Raw genomic sequence first — 17,951 nt, 5'->3', positions numbered from 1 at the left:
CTGCGGGAGTCGGAGGCTGCAGGGCGGGGAGAGTCATCTGGAGATACCCGGCCCACCGGCTCGGCTGTGTTTTGTTCGGGACGTGCGCTTCGTTTCTGGGATTTTTTTCTTATTAAAAAACACCATTTCTTTAAAGCAAGCCGAGGAGTCCCGGGAGTTCACGCACAGACGAGGTAAGCAACACCGACAGCCGTGTGCATGCACCGGGGAGAATTTCTCTCAGTGAGGCGGTGATGTTAAGCTAGCTGACGGGCTACAACACACAGCAGCTCCCGGTGTTAGCTGCACGGGGAGGCTGTCAACACACTGTGAGGCTTTCCCAGGAGGAAAACCGTCAACACACAGCTGAGAGCACCGGCACAGACTGTTAGCTCAACTGTGCTTCACTCTAAATGACAACAGACACCAGGTTTCTGTACTCAGCGGTGAGAAATGTGATGTATTTAACAACATAAATCGTGCTTGGATTCGTCTAGCTTTGTTGAGAGTTGTCAGTGCCAGGCTTCCTTCAAACATCAGGCAATTTAACGTTTTTTGATGATAAATGAAGGCTTATGTATTATAATACAACACTTAATACATATTTTAAATAAATAGGCGATACTCTTAAATTCGGCACATAAAGAATCCACCGTGCCTCTATTTATTTTAGTAAGGCGTCAACTTTTTCAATAAACTCAACTGCGCTGCCATTGCCACCAAATGGTGTATTGTGGCGAAAGAACATAGTGGCAAACAATATTAAAAAGTTGGATTATTTGAGAATATTGCAGATTTGCGGACCATATTCACGCCGATTTCAAGAGAATTATCTCGCGGATTAGAAAAAGTGATGATTCATTGTTCACAGCGTGTGTGTATGCCTCAGGGGCACCGCCATGCCAAATTCTCACGTTTTTTGAACGAGGTTCGGCCCGGCGTGAGACTGTGTCCAAGACAGCAGCCAGAGCCGTGCACATATCGGAACGGAGCGTTTATCACAAGCCTCATTACATTAGAGTGGAGCTGAAAAGGGACAGAGCCTGGCAGCTGCGAGGAGAATTCAGTGGTGCGTACATGACATGAGAGGCTGTGTTGTTGTACAGCAGCACCAATATGTCAGATCTCACAATATAAGCACGGCTGCGGCCTGCACGCACACACACACACACACACACACACACACACACACACACACACACACACTCTGCTGCTGAGCCTGGGCAGAAGAATCAATGGACATGCTTTGCATAAGAAGAAAAGCTGAGGGTGGTGGGTTTGGCCATTGTGATATGACTGACTGAGCGATGATAAAACAGTGTGGCATCCTCAGGAGTGTGGATGCAGGAAGCAAGCTCAGTCAGTCCAGTGTGGTTGGTTTTATCTGTGTTGCATGATTATATAAGAGCTCTCAGTGCTTATTGTGTTTGTCCTCGGCTTGTTTTTATTCTGAAGCTGCTCTGAAATCACTGTTGTGGTCAGTTTATTCTCCCAAAGCCATTTAAACATGTCTGGGTCACTCTAAAAGAGTTTTGCTTCCCTGTAAGATAATAGAACTTTATAAATCTCAAAGGAAATTCTTGTGCCAATTTTGTACTCCAAAATTACAGTAACATTGAATAAAATTAAACATAAAGTCAAATATAAAGTGTATAAAGAGTAAAATAAATCAACAGTGCACAACAGAAAAACATTACAAGAAAGAAAAGTAAAGTAACAAAGTAAGCTAAAGTAAACTAAAATGCAGAAGTAGACTTTAACATTGAAAGTGATATTGGCAGTGATATTGAAAGAGTAATAAAAAGTAATGTTGCACCTGATCGTAAGTGTAATATTGTCATGAAAATGAAAAATAGTATTGCACTTGATAGTAAACATAATATTGCATAACCCTAATGATTGTAATATTATACATGATAATAGTGAAAATTAAAAATAATATTGCACATGATTATGAGCATAATTGTGTTCATGTTAATGAAGATTATATTTCACATGATAATGTGTGTGATATTGCACATAATAAACATAATATTGAATGTTATATTGAGTGTAATATTGCACATGATAATGAACATAATGTAGCACATAATTTTGAAAAGTTGCATTGCATTTGAGTTACCTGTACATTATGTGCATCTATTATGTCCTGCATTGTTGCTTGAGTATTTCTTTACATGTTTGTGGTGTTTTTAGCAGCTGTGGTTTGAATTTATTCGTCCCATAGTGCTGTGAACGTCTCCTGTTTCTCTCTAACTCGTATTTCTTTGGGTGGAGGCCTTTCAACAGTAAACTTCTGATTTCTGAAAGGACTTTGACTTTTTCTCCGTGCTCACCACATCCTTTTATTGACTTATCGTTACATTATGTCACAGCAGGAAGCAGCACTTATTGTAAGCTCGCTGTCCTTCCTGACTTCACGGAGGTTCAGGAACTTTAGGGATCAAAGTCTGTGCAGGAAATGATCCTGGATGACTGCACGGTTGTTGGATTAGTTGGATGATACTGAGCTTTGCTGCCTCAGCGATAATACGCATGTTAAAGTGTAAAAGTATTAAGTAAGAAGTCTGAACATGCTTGTTTTCTGGCTGCAGAGATGTGACCAAGGAAAAGCGCTTGGCATCCTGGCTGGTGGCTCTTGTCCAAGTGTCTTCTTCAAGATAATCTGTTTATATACATCTTCATCCACTTAAGATGTCCTTGAATACATGAGAAAGCCGAGGATTCAGGAAATTAAACAACCACCTACAACTGCAGTACATGACAGGAGACGTGTGAAAGACTAAAGTGTTTGTTAAGTCTGTGTTTTCTCTCTGTATTGTGTTGAAGTTTCCTCACATAGTAACACTATGGAGGAAGCAGCTGGAGGGGAAAGAGTGAAGTTGTCAGGAAAGCTGGTCAAGGAATTCCTGGAATATCCTGGAAGTCTGTTCACTGTTAGAGTTGGTGGTTAGTGATCGATTCTTTGTGGAAGTTTGAGTATATCAGGGATTTTTTAATAACAACAATACAAAACTGCAGCTGTAATAAAGTTCGATCATTATGTCCACCAGAATTGAACATTATAATCCTGTTGTACAGGCTTTTATTTTATTAACAGGTGATCACAGCTAGCTAACCGGTGTAACCGTGTAATCATGGGATGTATTTGTATGAGAGACTGATAAATTCATTGTAGTCCAGTTGTAGCTGCCATACTTTACTAACTAGGGATGCACCATATGGATTTTCTGAAGCCAGTACTGCTAATCCAAAATTCCCTGCTTCTCGTGGTCGATACTGATAAGAAAACCAATAATTTCACATTTCTGTATTTTAAAAAGAAGTTGATATAACCTGTAGTTTGTGCACAGCTGGGGGACAGAAAGGCAGGTTGACTGAATATCTCACAGCTCTGTCTGAACCAAATCTACCTGACATCACTATTATAACAAAAAAACAACAGCTCTGACTCTTTAAATGTTCATTTGTGTTTCCTGGTAAAGTACACAAAAAAAGTTTCATACATATACTTTGGCTTTTATAGATTATTTGCCTAATTATTCAGATAAAATTCTTTGACATAATGTGGCAAATCAGACAGCAGTATAACCGATATTTATCGTGCATCCTTATTATTAACCAAACCCTGGCTCGTGTCTTTAGTTCCAACCTCCGGTGCACCGGTCCGGTCCTTCAAATGGAACCTGTGAGTTTGTGGTTATGACATCAGAAGTCATGTACATGAAGTCACGGGTGTTTCCAGACATTCATATGGTTAAATGACGAAAACATCACTGCTAGGCAACAGCAACACGGACACCAAAACTCTCAGCATTTAAAACTCTCTAAACGTCCAAATCTAGTCCAAGGCTAGCACTTTAGCATGCTAGCTGATGAGTAATGTAATGCTGGAAATGCAGAAGCAGATGAGTCTGTTGGGAATATCAACATTTTCCTAAAACATATTATTAAATTCTGAAGGAAAACTCTGTACAAATAAAATTATAACATTGATTTACCATCCACATGAAAAATGGAAGACGTCTATTGCAGACCCTTCTGCGTCTTTTTGTGGGGCAGTTTATACTCAGACAGGCAGCTGATGTGATAGCTTCCTCCATTTTGGATTCTTTGGTTCTCCGTTCCATCAAAGGTCAGTGCGTTTAAGTTGCGGTCACATATTTGGTTCGGCCGTTCTGGTAAGCTGGTGAGCCAACAGCTCACTCATTATCCGGCTCTGCAGTCAGACTCTCTGACTGAAATGAACTGATTTAAGGCTTAAAGTTTGCTTTCATGAGCTCTTCCTGCAGCCATCAGAGCAGCAACTGAACTGCCCCGCTGTGACCGACACGTCTCTGTTGCTTCATGAACTTAAGTCCCACTTTAGGCCACTTAAAGTCCCTGATTAGCTCTGTTGTTTCTGCGTGAGAGCATCACCAGTCCTGTTTGAAATGATGACAAAGCGTAAGATAATGCTAATGCTAACCTCGCTGCAGCCTCGACTCTGTCCTCAGCGGTGACGACGGAGCAGGAGGGTTCATACAGATCTCGTTTCTGATGGAGATATATTTAATGGAGGTGGTTTATGGAGGGTTTGGGACCTCCCCCCGGCTCTCCTCGTCAGCCTTTGTAATTAGGGGAATGTGAGCTGAATTAGTCATGCCACACTGAGCAGACCACAGTCTCTTGTTGGCGGTGATGAAGAGTGTCGACTTACACACCGTCTGCGAGCCCGGCCGCCTCGCCGCGGGGGGTTTTCTGCTCTCGGAGGGAGCAGAAACATCCTGGAAGGACCTCGTTGTTGTTGTTGTTGTTGTTGTTGTTGTTGTTGTTGTATTGTGGTTCACACACGCCGCCGGATTACAAGTGAAGCAGGGATTGTAAACACGAGTCACGTGGACTCGCATGTTATTGTGAGTTTCCACTCAGAACGGGACTGAGTCCGGCCTCCGTAACTAACCCCACCTCATGATGCTTCATCATTTTACAGTAGAGAAATCTGCTCCTCAGCCTTCAGATCACATCATCTCGACTCCACGTTTTCTCTCCGTCTGTTTCAGGCCTGTGGAACCGCTGCCTATCAGATGTCAACATCTGTCCCTTTGTACCCATAAACCCCTGCTTTTTAGGGGCTGTTTCCTGCAATGGGGTCGCATTACCTTCTCACACATGACAAACTAAATTCCTCCTGGAAAAGAGGAGTTCAGATGAACACTATTTAGTCCTTCACTCAAGTAGTCGATCAACGGAAAATGGATCGTAAAATCTGTAATCAATACATTTTTCCTCTTCTTTTCCTGTTGTCTATAAGTGAATTTTGATTTCTTTTTTTAAGCTGCTGATAAAAGAAGAACTCTTACAATAAAAGCTTGAACACAGGTAAATTGTGGCAGACAGTTTTCAATCATTTTCTGAGCTAAACAAACAGTTGATTAAATGAAAATTTAAATGATCCTAAATTGCAGCTCCAAATGGGCATTGGCTGATTAGATGTGCCTCTAATGCTGCAGTATGTACTACTTTCAGTAGTAAAACTGAAGCAGTCTGGATAGGGATGTCACCTTTGTTTCATTTTGCTTTCAATAGTCCGACACCAACGAAGAAGTAACTAACCAGTTAATAGAAGACCTGTGAAATACAGCCGTTAAGGCCCCTTGTCAGTTTCTCAGCCATGTTGTCTGACCTGTGCCGGATGTAAAAACTCTGAGTGAGTGAGGACACACCGGACTACATCTCCCAGTGAGCACTGATGCACTGACAGGTAGTAGTCATATTGGGTATTGATTGAGATTTTGGTTTTGGTGAGAGTACCAGTTTTGTTTTGACATGAAAGAGATGCTGTAAATTGTACAAAGACTAACCTGTAACCTGATGCATTATTAATGGTTTAGGGTTGGAGTCAGGGACCCCCTGCCATCTTTAAACAAACCAACTATTTTATTTTCATCACATGACTGTGGTGTTACTGTAATACCTGCTGCATGATTTGTTAAAAAAAAGTCATATTGCAGTTATTTTGACTGAAATTGTGATTGCAATATTTGATGCAATTAGTGGAAATGATCAGTTTTGCATTACAATTTTTATCTTCCGAAAAAAAAAAAAAAACCCAATTAAAATCATGATGATGTGATATTTATTGAGGTCTGAACCGAACAAACATGTTTTCTTTCATCTGGAAAACAAAGATTTTGAGGTTAGATCATCTCTGCAGCTCTACATTATAATGTTTCCTCACACATTTTTCCTTTTTCAAAAAATAGGAATTTGGTTCTGCTTCTGCAAATGGGACGTTGCATTTGGTTATATTGTGATTTCATTGCGACTGCAATTAATTGTGCAGCTCTAATACCTGCTGCTTTTTAGTTCCAGGCTAATCAGAGCCCTGAAAAACAGTGGGATCCATAATAACCCCTCACCATCACATGAAATATATTTTGTTGCTTTGGTATTTTCTCAGTTTTAGTTTTTTCCCCAAAGATATTCCTCTCTCTCAACTATGAAACTCCCCAAAGTTACTATGTGTTTACATTTTGAGCGTTTAAACGTCAGCTGAGCTCACAGTAAGTGAGCGTTTAGGGTATCAGTGTCTCGCTCAGTGACACTTAATAAGGACACACTGCTCTCCTTTAGTGAGGGCTGAACCTTTACCTCTGGGTCACCTCTGTGCTTTTAAACTTTAATTGTTCCTAATGAGTTTTTAGGTTGGACAGTGGACGACACGCACAAGAACCCATCAGTGGCTTAAAAAGTTTGTATCCTGCACTAACAGGCCACAAAACAGCATCTCAGTATTTTATACTAAACTGCTAGGTACCGTTTACGCTCCTCCAAGTGGTTGTTTTGTAACGTACCACCGGTTTAACTGATCTAGGGATGCACCATGGGCATGACACAATCTACAAAAAGATCTTAAATTAGATGCACTTAGATCACTGATGTATTTTAGGGCATCATAAAGACTGTGGTGATGGAGACGTGTGCCTGTTTTCCTCGAGAGGCCAATGTGTTTGAATAGCTGTTGTTTTATTGTGGATTTATGTGGATATATGTGTTTATTATATTTTATTTGTTGCACATTTTGATTCGCTTCTCAGTGGGACATCTTGGTTAAATAAAGGCAAAATAAATAAAAGTAAAATTTAGCTCACTCTGAGTTACATGAAAACCTGCATTGAGTACTTCAATATCACAAATGAAAAACTCCAGGCTTCTGTGTACAAAAACTCATATGTATCAGTTAAAGTGATAAATACTCCTGCTTCCTTACTGATACTTTAACAAAGGACTCTGGTTAAACAGTATAAACGCCCTCTGAAACTATTTTTAGTCTTCATTTTTGCAGACATGAAGTTTATTTTTAGCTGCAGATGTGGTCTCTGTCATCTCGTCTGCTTTAATCACCAGTTTGTGTCTTAAACAGCAGACCTGTGTTTTCACGCACACACACACACTTTCCCTTCCCTCGTGTGTCTGAACCACCGTGTCATGTCATGTCAACATGCAAATGAACCCAACCCATCATTATAGTGGCGACGACTGTAACCGTGGCAACAGAGGGCCACGCTGATCCCCGGCAGGATCACGTGTTGGTGACCTTTGAAACCCGAAGGCCTCCTCCTGGTGCGGAGCGAGCGAGGCCTTCTACTCTGCTCTGGTGTCATACATGTTGAATTCTGGGTAATATTTTGGTTTGACATGATTCAAATCAACAGCTGTTCTTGTGTTTTTGTCCGTCTGAACGTGTTTCAGATTAAAAAGAAGAGGAAGAGAGTGGTGGATGAATACTGTTGACTGGAGCTTTTAAACTTCTGTACTTCTATTCTGTACGCAATAAAGTGCATTAAATATATTAATCCTTCCTGTGAAATGGAGTTTCCTTGCCCTGCCTCGTCACATTGCTCATTAGTTTCTGTGGCTCTGCTCCAAGAGGACTTTGACCCCAGTTAATCCGGCTCTCTTGAACACTTCTCTTAAATATTCAAACGACTCAGGAATCCTTGTTTTTAGCTCTCGACAGGGTTTTACAGCTCTGAACCTTGAACTTATAACCGCTGCTGTCTTGTAATGTTGCTGATTTAGGCTATAAAGTTTGAAATCCATGGTCAAACTTTAGTCACTTTGGATAAAACTGTCAGTTACACGCCTCTAAATGTAAATGTGAACACACTATAGCTGCATCTGTTTATTAACTGTATCTTAGTAATAATTCTGAAGATGAATTCAGTGATTGGATAAGAAAATGTAGCCCATAAAGAGTAAATTATTACAGATTTCAATTATTTTCCATATCAGTTAATCTGCTGATCATTTTCTCGACTCATCAGTTTTTTGGTCTATAAAATAACAGAAAATAGTTAAAAGCTGCTGCATCAAATTGCTGCTTTTGTCTGACCAGCAGTCCACAACTCCAAGATATTTAGTTTACTATTGCAATTTTTTCCCTTACTATTGGCAGGAGCAGACATTTATTTTAAAATTTCAGGTTTTGTTTCACTTCCCTCTCTGTCCTGTCCTCTGAAAAAATCACACCATAGTCATTTAATATGTTTATTCTATCAAAAAGAAAAATGATGTAAAAATGATCATTACCTGTAATGTTGCAAATCATATTGCAGTTGCAATGTCAGTCAAAATAATTGCAATAGATATTTTTTTCCAAATTGTTCAGCTCTATCATATGGTAGAACATGAACACGCTCTAATACCTTTGTGGCAGCTAAGCTAACAGGGCTAGCCATAAGTTAATGCCCTTGTGGCTACAACGCAGCCTCGTTCAAAAAGAAATCCTCCTGACATTATAATAGTTTATGGTGCTTTTTCTGCCTGCCGTTTTTTCACTGTTACCCAACTGACCTTCTACTAAGCCTCGCCCTCCTTAGCTACTGTTGGTACGCCTGCTAAACTTTCCACTCTCACACTGCATTCATGCAGTTTATGATGAATATGGTGTCAGAGTTAATTATGAGTAATTGTTGAAACATGAGGTCTGTGATTCCTTAGAGACATGAACAAAAGCAGATTCTCTTTTCTAGCTGATGACGGTGGATTTTGTCGGGTAAAATAATGACTCACAAACAGATTTTATAAATATATCTGGCTGATGTAAGCTAATGCTAATGCTAACTCCTTGAGTCAGCTGAGAGTCTCCAGCTGATGTTTTAATATTTCCATCTGACACGTCTTAAAACAAGAACCCTGTAAAGTGTTTATGTAAAGTTAGCTAACAGCTGCGTACATGATATAACATTAATGCTAACAGACTGAGGCTAAAGCTAGCTTACATCTCAGCAAACGTGGGTCAGATGGTGAAATACAGCAGGTATGTCTACATGATAGATGACAGAAATACACTCATTAACGTGGGAAAATGAAGCACAGGGACTCTATTAGTGCAGCGGACCTTGAGACGGGTCACCCAGCCGGACCAGCCGGAGTCTTTCAGTCTTAATATATGCATAAATATACAGAATGTGTCAGAAAGAGCCTTTTCTACGTGACAGACTTAATAAGTGTTTGGTGATGAGTCGGCTCTTTTGGTGGTCGTACTGGGGTTTGTGAAACACCATTTAATCAGGACCGAGTGTTCCTGATGGACTTGTGTCCAGACTTTGAATTCCTTATTCCCAAGAACATTTCTAATATTAGACCGTCTCATCCTCATCACAGCAGTGTTTTCCTTCAGATATCTTTTGTTTCCTGCTGGTTATATTTAGCAGTTACTGGTGCGCAGCCAGTCCTTCACTGGTCCTCCGCACTCTGGTTGCTATGAGACCCGTTATGCAACTTGCTCGTCTTCCACTCCGGTCATGTTCAGGAGAAACCAGGTTACTTTTCTTTTCAAACACAGAGTGTGTGTGTGTGTGTGTCTGTGTGTTTTTCCCATGATGCCTTTGGCTGAATAACTTGATGCAGCTCTAGTGCTTTGATCCTCGTTGTCCTCGGCGTCTGTCTGGTCTTTCAGTGCCTCAGTGGAGACGACGCCAACCAGGACACTTCCTCTCTTTCTTTAAGAGTGTCTGTATAATGTCCCCCTGTCCCCCTCTCTGTCTGTCTGTCTGTCTGTCTGTCTGTCTCTCAGGCCTGTTTAATAATCTGTGAGGAAATGACCACACAGAGGACAGATCACAGACACCGTGAGAAAACAAGACAGTCAGAGGACAGTTTGACTATCAATAACAGGACGAGAAAAAACCTTAAAGACTCATGAGCTACTTTCAGTATTTTCTTAGTAAACTGATTTCTTGAGGACAAAGAAAACTCCAGAAACTTCCATGAAGTCGGACTGTGACTGTGGTTTTTATGTTTTTAGTCTTAAACAACACCTAAACAACCCAAAGGACCAAGACAAAATCAGCCTCTTCTGGTTGGGTTTGGTTGATTTAAGACAATGGAAACTACTTGGTCAACATCAGGCTAAGATTTTGGCTAGAGGTGTTCTGATACTATTTTTTCCTTCCTGATATGGATTCTAGTCTGTAGACCTGAACTTTCTGATACCATTGCATAACCCCCCCACCCCCCCCCACCCCCCGGAAATCATGGGATGATGCTGGGATTTTGTTGGTGCATTGACTTCCATACTCATTGATCCTGCAGTTTTGGCGGCAGGGACCAACATTGACCCCCAGATCCCGCCCCTTTTTGTGGAACTTTGGTCAACTTCCTCTTTTCGTTTGAAAGCCAAGATCTGAATCCAAATTTTGAAGATGGTTGTGATGGATATGTGTGATACCTGCTGTATAACTGGCTAGTAGGGCTGCATGATTTGGTAAAAATTGCAGTTGCATTATGCCAAGGGTCTGCAACTTTGACTGTCAAAAGAGCCGTCCTTTGAGACGCAGATATTAAATTTTCTGATTTTCAAAATTTTATTTTTCAATTTGGATTTGGCATCCAGGTGCCTTGCTGTAGACGTATGCTATGACAAACATTTTAGTTGACAAAATATAAAATCTTTTTTTGTTTGTTTTATGGGCCACACCTTTTTACTTTATGATTAGAGCATGTAAGAATTACTTTAATCATACAAAAATGATAAATGAAAATTAAAGTATCCATATAACTTTTTGCCACAGGGAGCCACTGGAAAGAGGCAAAAGAGCTGCAGGGTGCAGACCTCTGTGATATGGGATACAATTACAGGAAATTATAATTTTTTTGTTCATGATGATGTGATATTTATCGAGGTCTGAACCAAACAAACATGATTTCTTTCATCTGGAGAACAAGACTTTTAGGTCAGGTCATCTCTGCAGCTCTACAGTACCTCGTTATAATGCTGTTTTCTTATATATTATTCCCTTTTTCAATTAAAATGTGATTTGATTCTTGTTCTGTGTTTTGGATATTGCACTTGGCCGTACTGCATTTTATTGTGATTAATTGTGCAGCCCTACTGAGAGCCTGAACTCTCAAACTGGTACCTGGGAAACACCCAGTAAGACCAGTCGTCTGCTGCTGACCGCTGAAGGTTTTAGCAGCAGTAACGGAAGTCTTGTTCATGAACAACCTTGAATTTACTTTCTCAGATTTGAACGGCGACCTTTGTGCCACATCTTGACCTCACTGACTCTCAGTGTTCAGAGACAGAATCCTCAACACGCCGCTGCAGAGGATTTAAGACTCCTCGTGTAATGTTCAACTTTTTAGCTGCTTGTGACACATTTTATTGATGTTAGACTTCGGCTTAAGGAGGATGACTCCTGTCAATCTTTAAACTGTATTATAGGCAGTTTGTAAAAGATCAGCACTTCACAAATACCACAACTTTGCTGATCATCAAAATGAAGCTCCGGTCTGTTCACACAGGAGGCGTGTGATCTTTGAGGCTGAGAATTGCGAGTAAAAAAGAAAAAAAATGAAATACTTAATAGCTGATATCAAGCATATTTTTGTGTTTGCTTCTGTGTGTGTGTGTTGGGAGGGTCAGATTCATTTCTGCTTCAGTGAAAGGAATCACCTGCTAATCTGCTGATCCTTTAACACACCCTGTTGCGGTGAGCCCGTGCTGTGGGTGTGGCGGCGCTGGTTAATCACTTCAAAGAATGCTGGGTAACATTCATGACAACAGTCCTGATGTAACTCTGAGTTTTTTTTAAAGAAACCACAACGCTCGTATAAAAAGCGTCTAAACGTCATCAAGCCAAGAGTTTAGTTTGTTGACTGCCTCACTGTTAGCGGTTCACTCTCCTGCAGACGTATCACACCGTCACTGCACAACTTTTCCTGCTGCTTCACATTAAAAGTGTTCAGTTGGCAAAGGGAGGACTGGCTTTTATTTGTGAATCAGTCTCACGAAGCAATTTGTCACTGTGGTTAGCACTGACAGTGACTGCACATCAACAATGTGTCTACAAAACAAGACAACAGTCATTTCCAGGACTTTTGGCTCGCAAGAAGTTTTAAATCTATAATGGAAGAAGAAGGTGCAGCCACAGTTAGCTGTTAGGCAACAGGCTGCACATCTTCAGCTTCTCAGTGAGCAAACAGACTCTTTTTACTGTGTCCTGCTGTTGTGTGTAAACCTGTTTGCACTGTGTGTGACATAAAATCAGATTGCAGTAGCATTTGTTTTTATTGACTGGCGTTTTTATTAAAACAACACAGTTTGTTTGGCTGCACTGTAAACAGGTACGCCAGCTGTTCTTTGGTTGAATTAGTGTTTGCTGTCGGATTAAACCAGACTTGATGTCACCACCAGTTGTTACGAGTGTTACCTAATGAACGAGGACTGAAATAGTACAGATCAGGTACAGATGAGACTTTGACTTGTAGTAATGTGTGTTTTGACAAACAAACCCCAACCTGACTTGTTGATGTGCTGTAACCCCTTAACACACAAGTAGAAATAAGGCTTAGTCGCACGCCCACAAAATACAGGGATGCACCCATAAGCCTGCTCACTCTATCTTACTCTTACAGATGTACAGAGATGATTTTCAGCGACTTAAATTTATGGAGAAAATATTTTCTGGTTTCCTCTCTGGCTGCTCTGCTTCAACTATCTGTGACTTATGGCGTTTCTGTAACTGCTGCTGTAACTTAGCTGCCGTTAGCACGTTAGCTCAATTAGCCGTGCAGTTAGTGCTCCTATCAGCTGACCCTCTGCAGGCCTGAAATCCTGCTTCTGGTGGTCCAAAGCTCCTGTGCTTCAAGTATAAACACCCACACTCCTTAGACTCAGCTGATAGGACTAGAGATGCACAGATCGCCTGGCCAGAGACTGGAACTGGGCGGTTTTCACAGTTTTCCCTGACCAGTGACCAGCCAGTTAGTGTCACATATCCAATTCTGTATGGGTGAAACTCACATTCACAGAGAGATCGTGCTCAGACCCACAAAAGTTCAGCCAAAATTGGAATTGGAAAGTCAGACCCATAAAAAACTGCAAATCGGAATTGGGAAAAGCCAGAATTGGCAGGTCAAATCGGAAACCAAAATTGGGATTGGCAGATTAGATCAATAAAAAACGGGATACAGGATTCAGCCAAGAAAAATACAGTTGGACCGCTAGCTGCCTCTCCAACTGAGCTAACTAGCTTATGACAGCTACAGTTAACAGCAGCTAGTGGTTACTTTAGCAACAACTAAAGCTATCTGTCCATCAGGACACTCTGTAAATAACAGAGTTATTTTCTCAGTCCCAGAATACCAATATAGAGCTGGAAATGAGCATAAAGGTCCACTTTAACACAATTTTAGTTTTTTTAAAAAAAGGCATTTGTTCTTCTGCTTTGTCTGTTTTTCTGATCTGTTTCTGTTTGTTCATGGACAGCAGTCATGATACCTCCCAAAGCGATTTCTGAAAATGAAAATGTGATGATATGATGAAGCTGAGGGATTTAGAAGATCATTTTACATTCCAGACTACACATTTGCAGTCGGCTGCTCTCTACACCCACTTTGATAATTTCCTGAAATGTCACGATGCAGTTGTGTGGGAGAAGGAGGAGGAAACATGAGGCCTGTTAACAGAAAATAGAATCATTATGACAGCCTGTGTAAAGATAACCAACATGTAGGCCATCAGCTGTACAAAGTTCAAGTTCATCAGAGGGAAGAATGAGACGTTTCTTAGACAACGAGGCCTCGTTTTCAGCATAATCAGAGAATAAATGATAAAACGAAGCAGCGTGAAGCTGGTGGCTGACGTTAATTATCCACCAGAGAACCAGATAATAAAACACAGGCTGGAAAAGTCAGATATCTAATGAGGTGTCATTACTTCAGACCAGACGAAATGATGTGTGGTGAAGAGTTCGCTGCATCTGAACAGGCTGATATTATTGGCTGATATTGGTCTATTGGTGTATCAGTGCATTGTGGGGGTCTCATGTTTTTTCTTTTTTTTTTAATTAATTTATTGTTATACAGGAAAAGATTAAAAGTAACATAATAAAATCAGGTAAAATTAAACGGGTGTGACTCAGTTAAAACTGGATTACAGCAGGTTCCCGACAAAATCACATCAGAAAACAGAGGCAGCCAACAAGAAACAAAGACAAAAAGACATAAATAACAAAACAGGCAGATATTATGGGTTAAATCGGTGGTTGCAAGTGTGTCCTTTTATCAGATAGCCTGTTTGAAATGTGTAACAGAGGTTATTGTTCTAATATAATCTGGGATCTCATTCCAGAGTTTAGTGTATGTGTGAAAAAATGATCTTTGACCATGAGCTATTTATATAAGTGGTACTTGGATAAGTGCATGGGAGACTGATCTAATGATGTGTTATCCTTGTGTATTTAATTTATATATTTTTGCACCGCCAAAGAAGCAAGTTCCTTCTTTATATAATAAAGTTTAAAGCCTCTGTAAACCTGAAACCACTGTAGTTTTCCAACCATGTGATTTATGGTCGTATGTACATATTAGTAAGCATATAAAAAGTATTAGAAATAAGATAATCTTTTGCACACTTTCATGCATTGAGTTTAAATTGGGCGTTTGTGTGCAAAGATTTATTACACAATTAATTCGACAAACCTGTCATAAAAAAATCCATGTCAGTCGCTATGTGGGTGCAACAAAACTTCTATCGTCAGTCTGAGCAACTCAACAACGTTACGTCACTCCTTTAACACAAACAGTGATTTAACCTGCCACCCAAATCAATATTGGTTTAAGTGTATGCTACATTTAGAATACTTTCCCTGCTTTACTTTGTTTAGTCTTAGACGCTTACTGAGAAACTAAACTTTGATATCATATATGCATTTTTACTGTTCCAAGCTAAGTTTTCAGTGGCTTGAAGTTCTTGAATGGGAAGACGTGCAAAAAGAAAAGCAGCACGTTGGGCTGTGACGGTTGGAATATTTTCTTTGCATGGTGAAAAATGGATTGTGGTTTATTTCAGAACAGCAGACTGACAGTGCTGCTCACAGCGGAGCAGAAACTCAGCAGGAAGTTGTCAGTGTGGCAGTAAATGTACAGTTCAGGTTACAGTGTGTCAGTTAATAAACACTGCAGCTTCTCAATATCAAAAAAGTCTCATCTGTTGTTACCAAACTGCTGGAAAAGTGACTTGGTTAGCATCAAAGTAAACTAAGTGGGAAAGGCTAATGTTAAGCTAATGCTAACGCTAGCCTTGTACCTTTACAGCATCGGATTTTGTGCAATTGCAGGTGTCTTCTTGGAGACGTAAATGAAATGTATATTGATAAATTCAACACTGAATATCTTTTATAGCAGGTTATGTTAGCATTTTGTTGCAGTTACCATCATAGCCCTAAAAAAATAGTTTTATAAACCAAAATGAAAAAGAATTATGATAAAATAGCGTATCATGGTCCTGCCTGTAAAAACTGTGATATATTTTTGCCATATCACCCACCCATAACTCCATTTTCATGATTGTGATTAATCAGCAGATCATCTTCTAGAAAATGTCACAAAATGTCCATTTTAAATCTTCAATGTACTCCCTGCATTTTCAATGCAAAAAGAAATGATCCCAACATTTAACCCCCATGTGCAGTTTAATTTTAGGACAGAGCTTTTTAGGTCTGTCTGCCCTCCAGCCTTCTGTGTCTCTGTGTCTCTTTATTGTCGATCTGCCCTCGGGTGTTTTTGTCCCTGAACACATCACAGGCTCTCTGGTGACCACGTGACCCGACTGATGGGTCATGACAGTGAGCTCTCAGTGAGCGACGACACAGATCCAACAATCGGCCGTTTGTCAGCGGAGCAGTGGGTCGACACACAGAACCGCAGGCCGATTCAATGTGTCGTCCTCTCAGACACACAAAGTAACAGCTGCTGCAGCTCCACCGAACACAGTTTGTTTTCATGACGGCCTTTATGTTCTGATCTCCAACACATCCTCCTCCTCCTCCTCTGCTTTTAAAGGATTTTCTGCCACAGAGAGAATCTGGATCCTGACAGACTCTGACGCTGATGGAGCTGCCGTTTGTTTGGTGACAGTTTGACGTTCATATATTTCCAGCAGCTTCACTTCAGTCTGATGTTTCCTAAATAAACAGAGGGGTGAAATTTATAGAGTTGTTATTCTGCTGCAACCTTTAGTTAAGTTGTCTGTTGTCCTCCGTGACTCTGAAGGACGTTTGTTAACTCTCAAGTTTTTAATTTTAATTTAAACTAAAGAACAGTATGTAAAGTAGCCAAAATGAGCTCAACCTCAAACATCTACAGCAGTAAAATGCAACATGCACCTTAATGCAGGAGTAATATTATTCCAAAAACATCAGATCTAATAGAAAAACATGGACAGGAAACATTTTACTGCACAATGAGTAATGTTGCATTTACTTACCTCTGTAAAGTTTAGAATGCAGAACTTGTAGTGGTGTATTTTCATACTGCATCTGGATCTGAAGTGTTGGCCAGGAAAGTTCTGCAGCACTGCAATATTTAATTTAAAATGGTATCTTGACACACATTTTGCCTTTAACAAATATTGCCCATCCTGTGATTTGATTTTTCGATTAATTGTTCAGCCCTAGTCTGTCACTTATAGTTGTGTTCAGTCCCTGAAGCTTGAAACAAAGTTAGCTGGCTGCACTGAGGAAGCTGAGAAAACGAAAAAACAACAGAAACACACTAACAGAAAGAAAGACACACTGCTGTCACCAGAGTGACGGAGCATCCTGGGTTCAGCTAACTGTCAGGTCAATAAGAAAATAATAAACGGGACATGGAGCGTAAGCAGCTGCGGCCTCTTTATATTTTCTCTCCCACGTATCAAAAATGGAACAGTGCCAGCTACTCCTGCCTTACGGCAACTCTTGAGTGGACACACTACCTTAAATAGCGTTTGAATCACATTGTTACAGTGGTGGAGGGCTCGGTGGTCGATGTCTGTTAGCACGACAGTGTATCCAGCAGGAGGGATTTTCCCTGATCAATCAATCGATCAGTTAAAATCAGTTCAACCTGCCTGCAGTGCTCGTGTCCTGCTCTGTGAACTTTGGCAGGTTAAAGTTCATTAAAAAGTGATCTGGCAGTAGTAATACCTCCTGTTATAATGCTGTAAAAGACTGTTTTTCATCCTGTCTCCTCCTGTTTGTCATTATTCATAACAGGCAGTCAGTTTTCAGTCTAATAACACTAATGAAACTCATAATCAGTTATTTCTTTATGACACCGGAGAATATAAATAAACCTTTTGGCTGTCAGTTCATGTTTATAGGTCTTGGTTTGACTCCCCGTCTTGTCGTTGGCTTTTGTGGTCTCCAGTGCAGCTCTGATGTTCAGTAATGGAGGTCGAACAGGCTCTGATTTGCGTTTAATGTCAGCGTGAGGTGAAATTAACCAGGAGCAAAAATACCACAAAGTGCACGTTTCCACCAAGCAAAGCAAACAACCTGCTGCTGGCGTGACTTCATCCCAAAATCATCCCCGCTACAGTTTGACTCGGGCCTAATAACAGACGGGAGGATAACTCTGCCTGCTGCTGAACAAACAGACTCAGCTGAGAGCATGAATCAAACATTGTTCATATCGTGGGAAAATTTACATGAACTGAT

At 40.5% G+C, this 17,951-nt stretch overlaps 1 protein-coding gene across 2 annotated transcripts in view; it reads left to right on the top strand.

The window, feature by feature from the left end:
• Positions 1-17,951, top strand: part of LOC146314840 (unconventional myosin-VI) — a 196,396-nt gene continuing 178,445 nt past the window's right edge. For both annotated transcript variants that reach the window (XM_084737001.1, XM_084737000.1), the window contains exon 1: positions 1-173. The gene's annotated coding sequence lies outside the window, so the exon portion shown is untranslated. The remainder of the gene's footprint in view (positions 174-17,951) is intronic.

Source organism: Lutjanus erythropterus, chromosome 15, assembly GCF_056507025.1.
Source record: "Lutjanus erythropterus isolate fLutEry1 chromosome 15, fLutEry1.hap2, whole genome shotgun sequence".
Lineage (NCBI taxonomy): Eukaryota > Metazoa > Chordata > Actinopteri > Lutjaniformes > Lutjanidae > Lutjanus > Lutjanus erythropterus.
The sequence above is the reverse complement of the archived record's forward strand: the minus strand, read 5'-3'. Positions and strand labels throughout refer to the sequence as shown.